The sequence below is a fragment of the Gopherus flavomarginatus genome, chromosome 6, assembly GCF_025201925.1.
Source record: "Gopherus flavomarginatus isolate rGopFla2 chromosome 6, rGopFla2.mat.asm, whole genome shotgun sequence".
Classification (NCBI taxonomy): Eukaryota; Metazoa; Chordata; order Testudines; family Testudinidae; genus Gopherus; species Gopherus flavomarginatus.
Genome location: NC_066622.1, coordinates 50373087 through 50394037, shown reverse-complemented (window position 1 = coordinate 50394037; position 20951 = coordinate 50373087). Strand labels below are relative to the sequence as shown.

Below are 20951 nucleotides of genomic sequence, written 5' to 3'. Positions count from 1 at the left end.
TTGTTGTCCTGGGTTTGGGTTGAATTCACCTCTGTGCCACATGAGTGCCTAATCACCACTCAAACCACACTGGAGTCCTGTGACACTAGCCCGTATGCTGGCTCCTCTGCCCAGCCTGCCCTTTGCACTGGCACTGCTTCATCTCTCCCTGCATTAGGCATGTGTATTTGAAATGGATAGAGCACAGAAAAGAGAAAGAATGGCTTAGCCAACCAAACAATATTGATATTTCGCTCTTGCCTAGTGCTTTTCATCAATAGATCTCAAAGTGCTTTACAAAGGAGGTCCATACCATTATTCTCATTTTATTAATGGGGAAACTGAGGCACAGGGAGGGACATGATTGGCCCAAGATCAACCAGCAAAGCAGTGGCAGAGCCAAACATTGGTCCCAGGTCTCCTGGGTCCCAGGCCACTGAATCACCCTGAAGTAGCCTGTAAAGTTGCTAGCAGTGATAGTCTATCTCATTGGATAGGGTTCCCCATGCCTCCCCGAAAACCCGACAAGCCATTTTCACATAAAAAGTTGGGTAACACGCCAAGTGCGGCCTACAAAAGCAATGCAACATGTGAGCCTCAAGTTTGTTTTCCCTCATGGTACAATAAATTTTTTTTTAGATTAAATATGCTCATGTTTGGCCATCATTTTTCGTAACTGATGGTTCATCTATCAGCAGAACTCAGCACATAAAATCTTCAGAAAACACCATGGAGAATTGGCCACTTTCTCCCAGGGCTTCAAAGAGGACTGAGGCCACAGGGTTCTCTCAGCTTAGCTGCCTTTATTCAAAACAGCCACCATCGCCTATCCCTCTTACCATGAGGGAAACCAAGCTGCCTTCAGCGAAAGGGTGGACCTCCCATGCTGAGGAAGAGAAAAGTACTGTGAGGACTAGGTGAATGGAGACATGGGCAGCCTGTGTCCCCCGGAGAACAGTGGGAGACCGCAGCTGTTCTGAAAGTGGGCAGATTTTTGTAGAATTCTCTGACTATTATTATTCATCCTACCTCCTTATCCAGTATGGCCAACCTCAGGAGAGCCAAACTCATGAGTTGGACCCCCACATACTATGCGGTTGGCTCCCCAGAGCATGAGACTTCAAAAACATCCCCAGGCCATGGTTCCCAGCCTGTCTTTTGCCTTTCTAAGTCCCCTCTACTCCTGTGGCTCTGCATGTGTGATCCTTTCAGGTTGACAAGGCAACCTCCAGCACACACTGAAATACACCCCTCCCCTGGCTGCTCAGAGGGAGCCCCCACTTACCCTCTCTGCACCGCTGAGATGGGGAGCTGCCATCCCCTGCCTATTACTGTCTTGACTCCCCCTTCCGGGCCTTGCTGCCCCCCAAGGCTTCTCTCCTACCTGGATCCCGAGGCAAAGAGAAGTGATGAGGCAGCGGGAAGTGTTGCTGGTGGGTCCAGCAGCAGCTCTTCCCTGATTACCCCCTTCTACTGCCCTCCTGCTGCCATGGACTCCCTGTAGATATCAAACCCTGTGACTCCCGATCAGTTCATAAGTGTTGGCAACATTGATATTGCCTTCCCCTGGCTGCTGGGAAGGGACTCCCCTCACTCCCCGGTTTGGGGGAGCTGCCAGGCTATCCTCTCCATCTTCCACCCATCACTGCCCTCTGCACCCCCGCAGCCTGCCTCCTGCCCCCATGCCTCCCTAAACCTACCTCCTGCCCCTCCCATGCTTGCTCTCCATCACACTTCCCATCCTCCTTTCACAGGGTCCCTGCTGCTCCTCATAGTCCTTTGGCCCATCCACCCCCCTGAGCCATATCACTGAAAACAGTGGGAAGGAGCAGCCAGCTTTATTCACGGCAGCTTTCTGAGCCTATAGGGAACTGGCAGCCCCACTGCCAGTCAGGGCCAGCTTTAGGAAGGGAAGGGCCCAATTTGAACAGTTTCAATGGGCCTCCGGCAGGGATGACCAAAAAAAAAAAAAAAAAACCCACACATGTAAAAAAACACATGGGGCTTGTACTCACCGGGAGGTGCTCCGAGTCTTTGGCGGCACTTCGGCGGGTCCTTCACTCGCTCCAAGTCTTCGGCGGCACTGAAGGACCCACCATCGAAGTGCCGCCAAGGACCTGGAGTGCTGCCAGGTGAGTAAAAATTAAAAAGGTGCCTCTTGCCAGGGAAGAGATTCTCACTGTGCGCGGAGCCCAATTCGGGGGAACTGGTGGAACTGGCCTAAAGCCAGCCCTGCTGCCAGTGTAGCAGGATGGACACCCGCTCCTGCCTGGGAGGGCTGGAAAGCAACCCTGGAGAGGGCTGCAGCTCTAAAAGCTGGGCTGACTGGGGAAGCAGCCACAGCTGGGCCACACCCCAATCAGGCCACAGCTGGCCTATATAAAAAGGCTGGGAGCCAGGAGCTCAACAGTCTCCCTCTGCCTGTAGAGGGAGAAGGGCCTGGCTGCAGGGAGTGAGAGACAGGGTACCTGAGTGGAGCAGGGTTGGGGAAAGGCAGAGGAGTGGGGAGCTCCAGTCTGGAAAGCCCCAGGCTGCGGCCTAGCACAAGGCCAATGGGTATTGGGGGTTGCAGAAGGCAGCCCAGGGGTAGGTAAAGGCAGCAGGTCCAAACCCAACCTTGCCAGTGATGAGTAGGCTGATACTGCAGTCTGCCCCAGGGTGTGGGGGCTAGATGATGACTGGCAGTAGCCTTATAATGAAGCGAGGTGGGGATAGTGGGTGAGGGTTTCCTGGGGAGGGGAGACCCTGAGAGAAAGAGGTTACTGCCAGGGGGCAGCACCCCAGGTAAACAGGGCATCGGAGTCCAGGGAGGGACACGGGGGCCAAGTGGCAGGCAGTAGTGGATAACCGGCCTGCAGAGGGCGCTCCAGGCTGGAAATTGAGCTAATTCCCTGAGAAACCAGCAGGAGGCACCGCAGGGGTGAGTCTGCACGCTTACACCCAGGAATGGGAGAAGGTGGCCATTTTGAATTAGAGAAAATTCATGAGTTGGCAGCATGCCTTTCATCATATTTCCATAAGACATGTACAAAACCCCACCCCAAACCACTAGACTCGCGAGGTAGTAATACCGTCAGCCCCATCGAACAAACAGCTCTGCAGAGCAAAAAAACAGCCCATGATCCTGGGATGAAACTCTTCCAGTGTAGCCTCTGCAGAAGAATTCAGTGTTAACGTCTTTCATGACACAAAACAAAGGTCACTCACAGGGCTCTCCATTTTTTTAGAAGACTCCATTTAAAATTCCCAGAATGGCTTTTCCATCAGAAAACCAGCTCCAGGGTAGCCCGTCAGGTTCCTAACTCCTGTGGAAGATTTGTAGCCAGTTTTGGCTGGCTTCCTGCACTGGTGGACGGCTGGCCCACTCAGCTCCCCAGGCTACAGGCTGAAAGATCTGGAACAAACTCCTTTTGGAAATTCCATGTGGGACAGACATTCTGGTTCTCTCACGGTTGATCCTATGGCGGCCTCCATAGCGATGGAAAGGGGTGGGGGGCCTGAACTGTCTGTGGGCAGCCAGGAAATCCCCGGGGGAGATGTGTGTGTCTCTGTGTGTGTGTTGCACCTGCCCTGCCCCGACTGCTGCCCCCTTCCCAGGTCCAGGGACCTTCCCCCCCCTTCCCTGGCCCCTATCACACAGCCCCCACCCATCCCCCGGGCTCCCTGCAACCCCTGTTTGTGTTGGATAGCCACATCCAATCCCTTCACACCTCTCTCCTTTCCCCTCCCCTTAGTTCACAGACCCAGAAAATCCCTTCCAACTGTCCCCCTTTTCCCCTCCCCTTATTTCATGGGGGGGATGATGAGCTGAGCGGGCGGGCAGGCAGTGGCGGCGAGGCTTTATACTTTGGGGGGTGGGGGTTCCACAGGGCCAGGCGGCGCTGGGGCGGGGGACATGTTGGGGGAGGGCTGAGCAGGGGGGTTGGTGGGGACGGGGGGTTTCGGCCCTCAGCTGTTTTCTTTGGAGTAATATGGCCCTCGCTGCTTTACGAGTTGTGTAGGCCTGGCCTAAGACCCACTCCCTGCTACGCAGCTTATTACACCCTGTTAAGCCAGAGACTAAATCTTACAGTGACACTGTGGAAATCCTGGGGTCCCATTTTTCTCCAAAACCACTGGTAATTGCTGAAAGATATCGGTTCCACAAAAGAGACCAGAAAGAAGATGAAACATTTGTACAATTTGTAGCAACTTTGAGAAAGCTAGCAGAACAATGTGAATTTAAGGAGATATTAAATGATGCCCTACGTGACAGGTTAGTGTGTGGCCTGCACAGTGAAGCTATATGGAAGTGCCTATTGACAGAGGCTCAGCTTACCTTACAGAAGGCCATTGATTTTGCAATCTCCATGGAACTGGCTACAAAGGAGACGCAATCCATCGGTGCATGCCCTAGGGTTCATAAGGTGTCACAAGAACCGACTCACAAAACTGTGGGGAGTCAGGAATGTTATCGCTGTGGTAAGCCAGGTCACTATGCATCAGAATGCTGGTGTAAGGACCTGGTATGTCAACACTGTGGCAAAAAGGGACACATTGAGTGTGCCTGTAAACAAAAGAAAAAGAGGTCTGTGGTCTGGCTGACCAAAAAGGGAAATCTGCATACCCTAGAGCAGACCCAGGATGACCAAGGAGATACCTCATCACAAGGAGAAGAGCCACTCACGTTTTGTCTTTGGCAGTGGGCTCACATGAATCCTGGGTAACCCCATTGTTGGACTGCAAACCTATACGCATGGAACTGGACACTGGTGCAGCCATTTCACTGGTCTCAAAGACTGTGTAAAAAGAAAAGCTACAGCATCTTCCGCTTAAAGAAACAAAAACAGTGCTGAAGACATATACGGGAGAAGCTGTGCCCATGTTGGGCACTACTGATGTTAAGGTGGAGCTCAATGGACAGGCTGCTAAATTGCCACTGTTTGTGGTGAGAGCAGGGCCGACTCCAGGCACCAGCCCAGCAAGCAGCTGCTTGGGGCAGCCAACGGTGAGGGGCGGCATGTCTGGGTCTTCGGTGGCAATTCAGCGGCGTGTCCCTCACTCCCTCTCGGAGCGAAGGACCAGCTGCCAAATTGCCACCAAAGACTGAAGCGGCGGCAGTAGAGCTGCAGATCGTGATTGTGGCTTTTTTTTTTCTTCTGCTTGAAGCGGAAAAAAACCCTGGAGCCAGCCTTGGGTAAGAGGTAATTACCAGGGCTGGCTCCAGGCCACAGTGCACCAAGCACATGCTTGGGGCGGCACGCCGCAGGGGGCGCTCTGCCGGTTGCTGGGAGGGCGGCAGGCGGTTTTGGTGGAGCTGCCGCAGGCGTGGCTGCGGACGGTCCGCTGGTCCCCGCGGCTCCGGTGGACCTCCCGCAGACATGCCTGCAGCAGCTCCACCAGAGCCGCGAGACCAGCGGACCGTCCGCAGAAACACCTGCAGGAGATCCACCGGAGCCGCGGGACCGGCGAGCAGCAGAGCGCCCCCCGCGGCGTGCCGCCATGCTTGGGGTGGCGAAATTGCTAGAGTTGGCCCTAGTAATTACCCAGCCTTAATGGGTAGATCTTGGCTTAGGAAGATCTAGCTGAATTGGGCAGAAATGCACCGAGTGACTAAAGAAGAAACCGGTCTGACCACTATACTAAGGAAACATGCTGCTGTTTTTGGAGAGGATCTGGGAAGTACGAAGGGAATCACTGTGACATTGAACATTAAACCTGACAGTCAGCCAAAATATCTGAAAGCCAGAACTGTGCCATACGCCATCAGGCTGAAGCGGGCCTGGAGTGCCTGGTCACAAATGGAGACCTAATACCAATTACCCATAGCCCATGGGCAACTCCTATTGTTCCAATAGTGAAGAAAGATGGCTCCCTCCGGATTTGCGGTGATTTTAAAGTCACTGTCAACCCAGTGTTGTGTGCAGAGCAATACCTGCTTCCCCGCATCAATGACCTCTTCTCAGGCCTAGCTGGGGGACAAAAGTTCAGTAAGATTGATCTGAGTCAAGCGTATTTACAGATGCATGTTGATGAAAAGTACCAAGAGCTGTTGACTATTGTGACGCATAAGGGGCTTTATCAATACTGTTGCCTACCCTTTGGAATAATATCTGCTCCTGCCCTGTTCCAGAGGGCCAGATCTTGTGTGGCTTGCCAGGAGTCCAGTGCTATCTGGATGACATCCTCGTCACTGGAAGGAATGAGGAGGATCACCTAAAGAATTTAGAGGCTACCCTACAAAATCTGGAAGAGTATGGACTAAGAGTCCGCAAAGACAAGTGTGAATTCTTCCAGCCCTCTGCTGAATATTTGGGACACATCATTGATGCTACATGTCTTCGTAAGGCCCCTGCCAAGGTTAAGGCTATTGTGGAGGCTCCCCCTCCTCGAAATGTTAGCCAGCTTCGCTCATTTCTAGGATTATTGAGCTATTATGGAAAGTTTATCTCAGTTAGCCACACTGCTAAAACCACTTCACGAACTCCTTGGGCAGAACAAGGCCTGGAAGTGGACGGAAGCCTGTGATGTTGCATTTAACAAAGCTAAGGATGCACTGCTAAATTCTGAAGTTCTGAAGTACTTTGATCCATCCTTACCCCTACAGTTGGCCTGCGATGCATCCCCTTATGGAGTGGGAGCAGTCGTGTCACACATTATGCCTTCAGGAGAAGAGAGACCTATTACTTTTGCTTCACGAACTCTAAGCAAAGCAAAAACTAACTATGCCCAAGTTGAACATAAGGCATTGGGAATCGTTTTCTAAATTCGGAAGTTTCATCAGTACCTGTTCAGATGGAAGTTTACTCTTCTCACAGACCATAGACCCCTGACTTCAATTTTTGGACCCCGCACAGGCATTCCTCTATTAGCCGCTAGTCATATGCAATGTTGGGCACTGTTGCTTTCCACGCACACACATGAAATCAAACATCGGAAATCCACTCTGCATGGCAATGCGGATGGTCTCTCAAGGCTGCCTTTGCCAGTCAAACGTCAAGATATTGCCCAGAAGTAAATATTTTACTTTGAACAGGTAGAGAATACACCCCTCACCGCTACTCAGGTAAAGAAGGCAACTCGAGTTGACCCAGTATTGTCACAAGTTATGGACCTGGTGATGCATGGAACATCTCGATGAACTTCTCCGGTCTCACCTGACCATGTTAACTACACATCCAAGAGGACGGAGTTATCAATCTAATCTGGTTGTTTGTTGTGGGGGAGATGTCATTATCCAACCACCACTGAGATCACAAATGTTAGAACAGTTCCATTCCGGTCACTGTGGAATAGTGCGCATGAAGGAAATTGCCGAAGCTATTTTTGGTGGCCTGGATTGGACAGTGCTATTGAAGAGAAGGCAAGAGCTTGTATATCATGTCAGGGTGTGAGGAATGCACCCCAGTGGGCACCCCCACACCCATGGGACTAGCCTGAAAACCCGTAGCAACGTATTCATGTTGACTTCGCTGGCCCACTTGAAGGAATCATTTTCTTGGTGGTGGTAGACGTCCATTCTAAATGGCCAGAAGTCTCTATAATGCAGTCCACTACTGCAGAGAGTACTATTCAAAAACTACGAGGACTCTTTAGTCATTTCGGTCTGCCACAACAACTTGTGAGCGACAATGGACCACAGTTCGTCTCTCAGGAGCTTTAAAAGTTTATGAAGGCAAATGGGATACATCACATCACTTCAGCACCATATCCAATCCCTCAGACAGAGATAAACACCTACAAGATCTTTATCAAGCATTCTTAAAACTACAATACCCACCTGATGAAGTGAAAAAACAGATTGACAGAGCCAGAAGAGTACCCAGAAAGCCACCTACTACAGGACAGGCCCAACAAAGAAAATAACAGAACGCTACTAGCCGTCACCTTCAGCCCCCAACTAAAACCTCTCCAACGCATCATCAAAGATCTACAACCTATCCTGAAAGATGATCCCTCACTCTCACAGATCTTGGGAGACAGACCAGTCCTCGCTTACAGACAGCCTCCCAACCTGAAGCAAATACTCACCAGCAACCACACACCATACAACATAAACACTAACCCAGGAACCTATCCTTGCAAAAAAGCCGATGCCAGCTCTGTCCACATATCTATTCAAGTGACACCATCATAGGACCTAACCACATCAGCCACGCCATCAGGAGCTCGTTCAACTGCACATCTACCAACGTGATATATGCCATCATCTGCCAACAATGTCCCTCAGCCATGTACATTGGCCAAACCGGACAGTCTCTACGCAAAAGAATAAATGGACACAAATCTGACATCAGGAATCATAACATTCAAAAACCAGTGAGAGAACACTTCAACCTCTCCAACCACTCAGTGACAGACTTGAAGGAGGCAATTTTGCAACAAAAAAACTTCAAAAACAGACTCCAAAGAGAGACTGCTGAACTCAAATTAATATGCAAATTAGATACAATTAACTTAGGTTTAAACAGAGACTGGGAATGGTTGGATCATTACACTAATTGAATCTATCTCCCCGTGTTGAGTTCTCCTCACACTATCTATGGGTCCTCTTGATTATCACTTCAAAGTTTTTTTTCTCCTGCTGCTGATAGCTCATCTCAATTGACTGGCCTCTTAGTTGGTATGGGTACTTCCACCTTTTCACGTTCTCTGTATGTATAAATATCTCCTCTCTGTGTGTTCCATTCTATGCATCTGAAGAAGTGAGCTGTAACCCACGAAAGCTTATGCTGAAATAAATTTGTTAGTCTCTAAGGTGCCAGAAGTACTCCTGTTCTTTAAGTGGGTTGATGCCAGGTGTGCCCATGGATCCCATGCATGGCTGCAGAGACCAGTAAGAGCATGAGCCAAAGGGCCACTGGGTACAGTGGCATGGTTTATGTTTGCACACATAGGATTCGCAGCACAGCAGTGGCGCATGAACACGTGGGAGGGGGGTGTCTGAGCCCACTGAAGTCACAGGGGCAAGCTCAAGACCTATGGGGAGAATTGAGCTGCCACCTTTAACACTTTAAAGGATGGGGCCTGTTTTATAGCCCCCCTTTCTGGCTGCACCTAGACTTGCACTTGCTGGGCCAGTGCCCTCCCTGGGGGAATTCTGCTGTAAACCTTCTCACCGAGCCCAGGGAAGGTGGTTTCTATTTGTTTTATTGCAAGTCTCCTCAACAAACAAGATCAATCTTCCCTACCTCTGTCCCTCACATCTGTAAGTTAATCACCCCAAAAGCTCCTGGCTCTTACCTCAGAGCCTTGTGGTAACAGGTCTTCCCACAGTCTGGCGCTGTCCATTTGTCTCTTAGAGAAGTTCCGCCCAGCAGCTGACATAGTCTCTGACAGGTATTGCAGCCCCCGCTCCATTTCCTGCTCCTCCTTCTATGAGGATCAGCCAGTTAAGGTGCAGCTCTCTCCCAGCTGCAGCAGCAGGGCTAAATCAGCCAGCCAGCTGCTGGTCTCTGATCTCAGTGGGATGGTAGGTATCCCCTTATAACTTTACAGGGCCCAAATAGTCTGAATGACAGAATATAAAGCCCTGGAGGCTGGATATCAGACTCATTCATTTTCTGCTCGTGGGCAGAGCAGAGTCTGAAATAGAATCTGGATCAATGAAGGTCTATCACAGCAGTGCACAAAGTGGCAGGCCTGCTTTGGCTGGAATTACACTAAGTACAGACATAAGTAGTTAACACATATTGCAAGGGACCATTAGCTACTTGTGCTTAACAACCTGCTCCACTTCGTATTTAGCTGTGACACCGAGTACCTTTTCCAGACTTGCAGAAGAGCTATGTATAGCTAGAAAGTTTGCCTCTCTCCCCAACAGAAGTTGGTCCAATACAAGATATTACCTCACACACCTTGGATCTCTAATATCCTGGGACTGACACGGTTACAACAACACTGCATACTCAGGCCAGACAAACAGATTCCTTTCTTCTCTCCGAAACAGGCACATTTCAGGAACTAGCAAAAGGGAACTGAAAGCAAAAGTGGGACCTGAAGGCAGTGCATGAACCTGATCTAGGCCTAGTCCTGATGCTTTAGCTTTACTGTCTTTATTTGAGACATGTGTGAGGCCAGTTGCCACAGTGCAGACTCTGAGCTCTGTAGTTTGCCTCAACAGTTTGCATCATCTCCTGTCCTTAAACACAGTCTGAAAAGACCAGCATTCAGGGCTCCGTGCTGCTTCTGCAACAGTAGCTTGCACAATGCTTAGCACAACTCAAGGAACTACATGCGTCTTGGCTGCATTAAGGGTGACAAGGCATCAGCTATCACAGGGGAAGCTCTGACCTCAGATCCTGGCTGGGGCCCCAAAGGATTAACTGATTTTCTACAATTCTGAAATGCAGCCATTTGTACAAAACACATCTCCACATCTCCCCACTTTCAGATCATGTTCCCGTTGACTATTTGAAGGTATCTTACAGCTGTCATTCTGTTTAATAAGTTACAGCTCTAATGAGGGTGGCATTGGCTCTGGGGCAATAAACAGCTAAACAAACAAACTTTTGCCCTCTTCAATTCCTGTGCTGAAATACTCCCTCCCTCCTTCACCTACAGTTCTCTGCAGCAAAATCAAATGCAAAAAGTGAAAGGCAGCACTTGCGGGACAAGTGTGTATCTGCTACTACCACTATCAGGTGGGCCCTATCAATCGACTCCCATTTGGAAGGGCTTTTGATTCTGAGATGCCAAGGCCAGAAGGGACCTTTGTGATCATCTGGTCTGACTTCCCACATAGCACAGTCCAGAGAACTGCCCCATGATAATTCTGAGAGCAAATCTTTTAGAAAAGTATTCAATCTTGATTTAAAAATTGTCAGTGATGGAGAATCCACCACTACCCAGGGTAAATGGTTCCAATGGTGAATTGTGCTCCCTGTTAAAAATGTACACCTTATTACCAGTCTGAATTTGCCGAGCTGTATAGTGCAGTCTGCTAGACTGAAGAGCCCATTGTTAAATATTTGTTCACCATGTACTTATAGATAGTAATTATGTCACCTTAAACCTTCTCTTTGTTAAGCTAAATGGACAGAGTCTATCACTATAAGGCATAGTTTTTACTCCTTTAATCATTCTCATGGCTCTTCTCTGAAACCTCTCCAATTTACCAGCATCCTGCTTGAGTTGTGGGCACCAGAACTGGACACAAGATTTTAGCAGTGGTCATACCAATGCCAAATAGAGAGATAAAATAACCTTGACGCTTACTCAAGATTCCTCTGTTTATGCATTCCAGGCTCACATTTGCTTGTTACACAGGGAGCTCATGGGTATGTCTACCCTACCTGCCGGATCGGTGGGCAGCGATCGATCCAGTGGGGATCAATTTATCGCGTCTAGTCTAGACGTGATAAATCGACCCACAAGCCCTCTCCTGTCGACTCCTGTACTCCAGCTCACAGGCAGAGTCGACGGGGGAGAGGCAGCAGTCAACTCATCGCAGTGAACACACCACAGTAAAAGCAGCAAAGAATCCTGTGGCACCTTATAGTCTGTTAGTCTATAAGGTGCCACAGGATTCTTTGCTGCTTTTACAGATCCAGACTAACACGGCTACCCCTCTGATACTTGACACCACAGTAAGTCGATCTAAGTATGTTGACTTCAGCTACGTTATTCATATAGCTGAAGTTGCGTAACTTAGATCGATTCCATCCCCCCACCCCTCCAGTGTAGACCAGGGCCACATCTTTTTCAGAGTCACTGCTTCTCGGGATAGAGTCCCCCATTCTGTAAGTACTGCATTCTTTGTTCCTAGATGTGTACCATTACATTTAGCTGTATTAAAACACATATTGTTTGCTTGCAGCCAGTTTACCAAGTAAGCTAAATCACACTGGATCAGTGACCCGTCCTCTTCATTATTTACCACTCCTGCAATTTTTGGGTCATCTGCAAACTTTATCCCTGATTTTGTTTTCTTCCAGGTCATTGATAAAAATGTTGAATAGCTTAGGGCCAAGAACTGATTCCCAATGGAAACACACTCGCTCGATGACGATTCCCAGTTTACAGTTATATTGAGACCTGTCAGTTAGCCAGTTTTTAATCCATTTAATGTGAACCATGTATATCTTATATCCTTTTTTTTTATATCATAGAATCATAGAAGATTAGGGTTGGACGAGACCTCAGGAGGTCATCGAGTCCAACCCACTGCTCAAAACAGGACCAACCCCATCTAAATCATCCCAGCCAGGACTTCGTCAAGCTAGGCCTTAAAAACCTCTAAGGATGGAGATTCCACCACTTCCCTAGGTAAACGTAGGTAATCAAAATGTCACATGGTGCCAAGTCAAACACCTTAGAAAAGTCTAACATATTACATCAACCTTTATTAAACAAACTTGAAAAGATACCAGGGTAGCTTGATTGGATCTATTTTCCATAAACCCACTGATTTGCATTAATTAACCTCCTATAGTTCCTTATTAATCAAGTCTCTTATCATTCTCTTGCTCCATTCTCTTGCCCAGTGTCCATGTCAGGCTGACCAGCCTATAATTATTTGGGTCAATTTTAAAAATTGGCACATTAGTGTTCTTCCACTCCTCTGGAATTTCCCTATTGCTCCACGACTTATTTTAAAAAATCAATATTAATAGTCCAGCATGCTCCTCAGCCAGCCCTTTTGAAACTCCTGGATGCTGATTTAAAAATGGCTGTCGTTAGTAGCTTCTGTTCCACATCCGCCAGAGATACTAGTGAAATGGACAGAGTGTAATTACTACGTGATGAGATATCATCTGATCGCCCCAAATAAGAATAGCAATATTTATTAAGCACTTCTGCCATTATTACTGATGATTCAACAGTGTCCATTAAGTAATGGACCAAGACTATTGCCAGGATGCTTTTTATGCACAATATATTTTAAAACCTCATTGTCCTTAACTCTGCGGCCATAGGTTTCTTGTGTCCCTTGGCTTCCCTATCAGTTTTCTACAATTCTTAACTTCTGATTTATATTCATTACTATCAACTTCCCTTTTCCTCCATTTGTTGTATTTTTTTAATAGCTGCCCTCACTTCCTCTCTAAACCAGGTCAGCTTTTTTAACCAATACAGCCTACCCTCCTTGACTGTGGCTTTTCGGGCATCTGCTAACAATGTTCTGAAATGATTCCCTGTTATCATTCCCATTTTTCTGATTCAATTCATCCTCCCAGCCGATTTGGCTCATAATTGTTTTCAATGTTCTGAATACAGCACTATTAAAGCACCAAGGGTACATATCACTGGTCTGATCATTACTCTGCATGCGCATTATAAATGCAATCAAGTAATGGTCACGTGTACCTAAGTTACTGTGAATTTTTAGTTCTCTTTAAAAAGTGCAGCACTGCTGGAAGCTTCTCACGCAGCCCTGCTCTAGCACACTAGGTACTGTCCGGCACAGCTGCTGCTTCCAGCCATGGCAGATCTAACCCTAAGTCCTGCCACTTCCCTTTCCAGTCGCTGCAAACCTCTGTCGGTAGCCACTTATGGATTCTCTGGGCGCTGGCAGCAGGGGTCCCCCAGCTGCGGAGTTGGCAGGCAGAGGCATCACTTAGCACTGCAAGGGCCGGGGCTGCAGTGGTTTCTCTGACTGGCCCAGCTGGAAAGCAGCAGACGAGGTCTCTGCTGTGCTCAGATTGAGGGGTCTCACTGATCACTTCCCAGCAGTGGGATTTCACCAGTGAAAGACACAGGGAATGGGATGCGGAGCCTTTGGGCTGCTGGTTTGACTTTGCCCCAAGATGGTTGTGATTGCACTTCCCATCTAGTTAGGTGGGCTGTGGGAAATGGGCTTTGTCGGCAGGTGTGGACAGCAAGACCACCGCCACTGGAAATCCACCGCTGTCACTGGCATGGCCCAGCACCTGGGCATGAGGGCCATTGGGTAGTGGGGGAGGAGCATGCCCTGGTGCTCCTGGGGGCTGTGCTTGTTCTTTAGGCTTCAGGGCTCCCAGCCTGGCACCTTCCACCACCACTGATCTGGGCTTGTGTTGTCTGCCCCCCTCCTCCTCACTCACTCCCAAACTGAGATGGGGTAAGACCAAACAGAAGCACAGCCGGGGGTGCAGGGATGCCCCTGTTTTCCCCTCACTATCCATGCCCCACCCTGACCCTGCCTTCACCCCCAACACAGGAGGAGCCCCTCCCCGCACTGGAACACTGGCAGCTCGCTGCCAGAGGGAGACCAGGCACATCTCTCACTTGGGCACCCTTCCTTGCAGACCCCACTCCACTCGCTATGCCTAGGAGATGTCTTGGAGGTGGCCAAGAAGCGCCACAGCCAGAGGGGGCAGGTTCCTTGGGTGGCTGAACGTCGGGGACAGAGAAAGACTCAAAGGGACCAACCTGTGCGGTTCTCCCAGCTGCGCTCGGGAGGCCCTGCTTCGCAGCTCTGGCAGGAACGCAGCGTCAGTGGCTGCTTTGCGAAGCCTAGACAAAGGGGGAGGGAGGGATGCCCAGGGGGATTCTCGGCCTGCCTGCTGCTGCCTCCTCAGGACACGCTGTCATTGTAATCGCAGACACACCGCGCAAGGCGTCCAGCCAAGCTTGCTCCTGCTGAGTCCAGCCAGGAAGCACTGCACAGCTGCTTCTCCTCTAGCTCCGTTTCCAGTATCACACACCCCAGTGCAGCTTGGGGATTGTAGTCCGCAAGGACTCGGTACAGTGTGCTGGGCAGCAATGACACTTGACAGATAAAAATAGCCTCACGGATCACCTGGGCCGTCCATTCTCCCCCCCCTCTGGGGACTAGTGTGCAGCACTGGTCCCCGCAGTGGTCACCAGTGCTTTGTCCAGCAGTTTGACGCAAGCTACTGCTGCGAAACCCTTAGCACATAGCAGCCTGCGTGAATGTTCTCTATTTCCATTGCACTGTGCTCAGCTGTGGTGCTGGCTGCAACCAAACCCAGAGGCAGGCCAAAGCCCAGGGGCTATGCCTGTCTAATAACATGCCTCTGCTTTCAGGGTACGGTAACCAGATAGCAAGTGTGGAAAATTCAGGACGCTATTTTTCCAGGGGGGAGGGGTATAGTTGCGTATATAAGCCAAAGACTAAGCCCCTAATGTCGGGACTGTCCCGCTAACACTGGGAGTCTGGTCATCCTGTTCCAGGGGGAGGCACAAGTTCAATACAAGGGGGCTTTCTGATGGTAGAGTGCAGCAGCGCCTGAACTCTGATGAGAGGTCTGATACACCTGAGCTCTGGCATCACTGAAGTGTTTTACCAATCTTTGTTTTCTGTAAATATGCTCCTTAATTCTTATGGCTCTATAGAGATGGTTGGAGAGGCAGGTGAGCAGTAAGATAGCAAAGTTTGCTGAGGACACAAAGCTATTTAGGTTAGGACCAGAGGGGACTGCACAGAACTTCAGGGAAACCTAACCAAGCTAAGGGAATAGACAATATGATAGCAAATGCAATTCATTGTTGGCAAGTGCAAAGTTACGCACTTTGGAGCAAGTTAAGCTACTTGACGTCTTTCAGGGGTCCAATTTAACTGCATCAACACAAGAAAGAGATCTAGGTGTCACTGTAGGACAGCTCAGTGGAGAGTGCTGCTCCATGGGCAGGTGCAGTCAAACAAGCTAATGAGATGTTCAGGTTAGCACTGTGGAAATAACTGATTCTTCAGTTTGGTGGCTGAACTGAAAAAGAAGAAATTTGTCTCAGGTAGAATTAAATGTTTTGTTCTACTGAAAACTAAAATGCTTTCTTTTTCGGTTTGCCTCCACTTTAAAATAAGACAAATAAAATTTGAAACAAAAAGTCATTTTGAATTTAAAAAATCCAAAACATTATTTTGAAAACATCCAAATTAAAAAAAAAAGTTTAACACATTTTGTCCCCCACCCACCACCAAAACAATTTAGTAGCTTTGACAGGAATTTGAAAAATGTTTCAGCTGACCCAAACCCACATTTTTTTGGCAGAAAAAAGTTTTCTGTTGAAAAATTTCACCCAGCTGTAGTTTGGCTGCATAGGAAATGGGATGGAGAAGAGTATGGAGAATATTCTACTACTTTTATATAAAACAATGGTGTGGCCCCATCTGCATGTGTTACTAAACACTCCATCTCACATAGGATATTGCAGAACTGCTGTTCAGAGAATGGTGACGGGAATGATCCAGGGTCTGGAGAAACTCCCAGGAAGAGAGATTGGAAAGACTGGGCTTGTCACCTTAGAAAGGAGATGAATAAGAGGGGAGATGATAAACACATATAAAATAATGACTTATCTATTCTAGAGAAATATATGCAGTGTAGTTGTAGCCAGGTCAGTCCCAGGATATGAGAGAGACAAGGTGTGTGAGGTAATAGCTTTTATTGGACCAGCTTCTGTTGATGAGAGAGACAAGCTTTCAAGATACAGAGCTTCCTCAGGTTACTCAAAACTTGTCTCTCACCAACAGAAGTTGGACCAATAAAAGCTATTCCGTCACCCATCTGGTCTCGAGAAGGCAGATAAGGAGAAGGTGTTCTCCCTGTCTCACAATACAAGGACAAGAGACACAAAGTTAACAGGTAAGAAATCCAAAACCAATGAAAGGAATTTCCCCCTCACAGTCTGTAATTAGACTGCAGAACTCACTACTACAGGATGTCATTGAGACAAAGAATTAAGATTTAAAAATGGATTGGTTATTTATAAGATATCAAGACCATCCATAGCTGTCATAATTAGTGACAACACAAACTTTGGACAGGGTAATTAAACCTAATGCTTTAGGACTTAACCCCATCTCTGTTAGAGGCCAGGATGAGACCTAATGAGGGGGGTCAGGTTTTCTCACATCTGCTACTGTGCAGGATTCTTACTTTTCTCTGCAGCATCTCATGGCAGCCCCAGGATACCCAACTTGGCGGAACTTGGCTTGGAGACAGCCTAGGAATTCTTATGTTTGGTAAAATAATGGAATAGCTAAAAGTCTGCAGAGAGTAATTGCCAGGATCATTCTCCTGTCCTTTTTTGGAGATCAGTACTGCATTCATGTTTCTCTTCCTATCCCAGGGTTTTCCTAGACTTCTCAAAAACATCTTTCACTGTTTCTTCATGCTCTAGAGGCCAAAGCTCATGTCCAGGGTAACCTTACCAAAGTCAGGGGTGTTACAGCAGAGATGAGTTTGGCATCAGGCATTGTGAAGGGGTTCCACTCACTGCAAGTGCACTTCCTTAGGCTAGGTGTGGGAATTAGCTCTTGCCTCCATCTGAGACCCTCTTCCATCAGTTACTCATGCTGTGGCCCCCTTTCTATCTTTTCCCATGACTCAAGGTGCTCCCTTTTTGTGATTCAGCCCCCTGGCCAGTTCACCATGTGATCCCTCCACCTTCAAGGGTAACAGAGTCCCCCTTGCCTTCTCAGTCTTCTGTTCCAACTCCAGGTTCTATGACAGCACCTAGTACGGGAATCTAAGCCCACCAGGCTCTATCCCAGGTGGTCTAAGACTAGCTACGTAGGTCTGCTCAATCTCAGGCCATGTTGTTGTTTCCCTGGGTTCCTCCCCACTTCCCCTCTAGCTCCTGGTTTACCACTACAGCTTCCTCCTCTTCCCATGGCTACTTCATCTCTTTGGGCCTCTTGTACAACTCCCTAGTTCCAGCAGGGCCTCAGGGCCTATTCTCCCTCTACAGCACAGCACCTCCTTGTCCCAAGTCATCTCCCCTTCCCTAGGTGGAACCCACACACACCATCCTATGGCACCAAGACTACTTAAAGAGAGATTAATGAGTCTGCTCTAGCCTTAACTAAAAACCATATGGCTTTTAGCTCATACAGTAGAGGCTCATATACTAAGCTCCACAGACCCCAGGTTCAAGTCCACCTGCCCAAAACAAAACAAAGGAAACAACTGCAAACCTCATCCTTATGCTCCCTTCCTGGCTTTAAAATCCTATCCCAGCTGCAATTTATCTGCCATTAGGTGCTATCAATCCCTGGTTCCCCTCCCAGTGCAGTGTCTAAGGTAAATTGGCTCCTCCTGACCCACATTAACCTGCTCAGGATTTGTGTGGGGTGGACACCGCATCCCAGGTGCCATGTACTCCATACCTTTCTATGGTCAATGTTTTCTGACTGTTCCTCCTTCTCCATTTCTAGGCTATTGATAACTGTGTTTACAAAGTCTTCCTTACTTTCTGCTAAAGAGTGATGCACTTAATTGCTCATCAGGTAGGCTGAGCTCCCTGCATAATCCAACTTTTTAAGTGCAAATGGAGATCTGGTTGGAAGGGCTGGAAAGAGTGGGAGGGTGTGTGAAGGAGTTGTGGGGGTCTGGCTGGAGTAGGGGTGGCAAGGGGCCTGGCTCTGGGGTCCTAGCCAGAGTGACAGGGGGTGAGGGGCCTGAGTGTGGAGATCTAGCTGGAGTATGGGGGGCAGCTGTTGGGGGCTGGCCTGAGTGGGGAGAAGGGGGAGGGTTACCACCTTTGAAATGCAAAAAATCCAGCACCCTTCCCACAAGGCAAGCCTGGCACAACCCCAACGACAAAGCAACTCCACAACCTTCCCCCCCCAGCCACTTATAGTATCTATTGGGTGTCTGGGAAGTGGGTGGGCAAAGCCCGCCCACTGTTAAAGGATCCTCCCCCAGCCTAAGGGGAGGAACCACAGGGCCACAGAACCCACTGAGTTCAGGGGACAACTAATAAAAGAACAGTGACAGGAGTGAGGTCAAAGGGTCAGAAGGAGGGAACCTGACGGGGACACCGAGCAGAGAACCCCGGACAGCGCCCACTGCTCCTCGAAGGCGTCAAGGGAGCCAGTGGACGCCGCCCAGAGGAACTCCGCCCAGATGCGTGAACGGACCATGGATCGGAAACAAGCCCCACAGTCACCGGGGTCTCCATCAGCTAACCTCCTCTCCCTGGTCGTGTAGATGGCCTTTTTAGCCAGGGCAAGGAGGAGGTTGACCAGGAGGTCCCGGGACTTCGTGGGGCCACGGATAGGGAGTGCATAGAGAAGGAGGTGAGGGGAAAAGTGCAGCCAGAAACGTAAGAGGATGTTAATGAGGAGCCGGTGTAGGGGCTGCAACCTGGCCAGCCACTTATAGTATCTAGAGAGTTTCCACATAGAGATAAGATTGATTAATATCCCACATAAGTGCGGTGCACTTGTGAGTTGGTGGGCAGGCAGCTGCTGTATTTTCAAGAGTTTTGATCTGTTATTGCTTACATTGAGGAAGTGGGAAAACTGCAGCATCTTTAGCTGGACAGAGAAACTTTTAACATTAGCTATCCCAATGTATTGTGATAATAAAGCAAACATTTAGACCATGTAAAAAATACCAGCAGATTAAATTATTTTTCTGGCAACCGGCAAATCCATAAAAGCCAGGCTAGTCAAATACCAGCCAGGTGGTAACTCTAGTGAGGAGCCTTGCTTGACTTGATCAATTATCCCAGCCTTTATTTTCTTGTTAGGATTACAACCATTTTTGAACCCTCATTAATTTCACATAACCTCATTTATTAAATAGATCAACTTTCTGATTAACATAAGAATGGGCATACTGTGTCAGACCAAAGGTCTATCTAACCCAGTATCCTGTCATTCAACAGTGACCAATGCCAGGTGCCCCAGAGGGAATGAACAGAACAGGTAATCATCAAGTGATCCATCCCCTGTCATCCTTCCCAGCTTCTGACAAACAGGGGCTAAGGATACCACTCCTGCCCATTCTGGCTAATAGCCATTGATGGACCTATTCTCAATGAACTTATCTATCCTCCATTAATTTATCTTAATATTAATTAATTTTTATTTCACCTACTAATACACTTGACAAAACCTTACTCATTTCCTTTAATTTCTTTGACAGCATTAACTGAAGGGTAGAAGAAAATATTGTGCTGTCTGCTAGACAGCAGTAGAATGCTCTGCAATACACTGTATGTGCAATAATTGAGGCAGGATCCCTGATCTCTGTTCACACATGCCTTTCCATATCATATGGCTGCTCTTTTGTAACAAGAATTTCAATTTCTTTTTAATAAACCTAGGAGGTTCCATACAGAAAATGAGATTAAAATAACATTAAGGCTGAACAGTGAAGCACTCAAAAGCCAGAAAATGATTAAATTAACGTGCTTTGCACAATCTTAATTCTGCCTCCTTGTGTATCTGCATAACTGCATGATCACAATGTTTAAAGGCATTCTCACAAGCTATTTTTTCCACTGGATATTTGCCTCATTCAATATGCAGGATGGACAATGCTCAGCGAAGAAGGCAACAGTTCAATATTTATTGTTATCCATCCTAATTTTTATATGTGGCCCTGTGCTTCGTTCACTGCACACCATCCAAACTCAGTGCTGAACAAGGTAAGTATTTGGCGGGACACCAGCCTATACACTTTCCAACTTCTATATTGGCAGCAGGGAGGCAATGTGACCTAATCAATAAATCCCTGGATGAGACCTCAGGAGACCTGACCTGCTTGTGACTGTGGAGAGGTCATTTTACTTCTCTGTGCCTCAGTTTCCCCTTCTGTAAAATGAGGATAACACCTCATTTTTAAAGCATTTTGAGATCTACTGATGACAAGCAATACATAAGAGCTAGATATTATTATTACAATAACGAGGCATGGGTGCTCCTGATTGCACCCCCATTCACTATACAAAGGGGTCTCTTTCGCCAGCCAAACATGGGGCTGTTTTTAAGATTAAAAGTGTGTGAATTGGGAATGCTTTGTTCCAGGTGGGCCTTGAGTGGACCTGACTGTTATAAATAGGCAGTTACCAGCAAACCACCTGAGCTGTGAACAGTGGAGGCTAATAGTGGGAGTTTGCCTGGGGTGAGCCCACTGAGGCTTTCATCTTGTGGGCTTCTGTGCAGGGCTAGCTCTAGGTTTTTTGCTCTCCCCCCACTGCCCCAGCACTGGGCCCTCTCCCTCCCTCCCCCCCGACCCACACCTTCCTGCTGTCCCAGCCCTGGGCCCTCTTCCCCCACCCCGACCCGCATCCCCATACCGTCCCAGCCCTGGGCC

The 20951-nt window shown here is 48.4% G+C and overlaps 1 protein-coding gene across 4 annotated transcripts in view; it reads right to left on the bottom strand.

Annotated features, from left to right (window-relative positions):
* MON1A (MON1 homolog A, secretory trafficking associated) overlaps positions 1-14569 on the bottom strand; it is a 31385-nt gene extending 16816 nt beyond the window's left edge. For 3 of the 4 annotated variants that reach the window (XM_050958679.1, XM_050958681.1, XM_050958688.1), the window contains exon 1: positions 14311-14569. The gene's annotated coding sequence lies outside the window, so the exon portion shown is untranslated. Of the gene's footprint in view, positions 1-4297; positions 4526-14310 lie in introns of all 4 variants that reach the window. The other variant, XM_050958680.1, reaches the window with a different exon arrangement.
* Positions 14570-20951: the final 6382 nt, after the last annotated feature.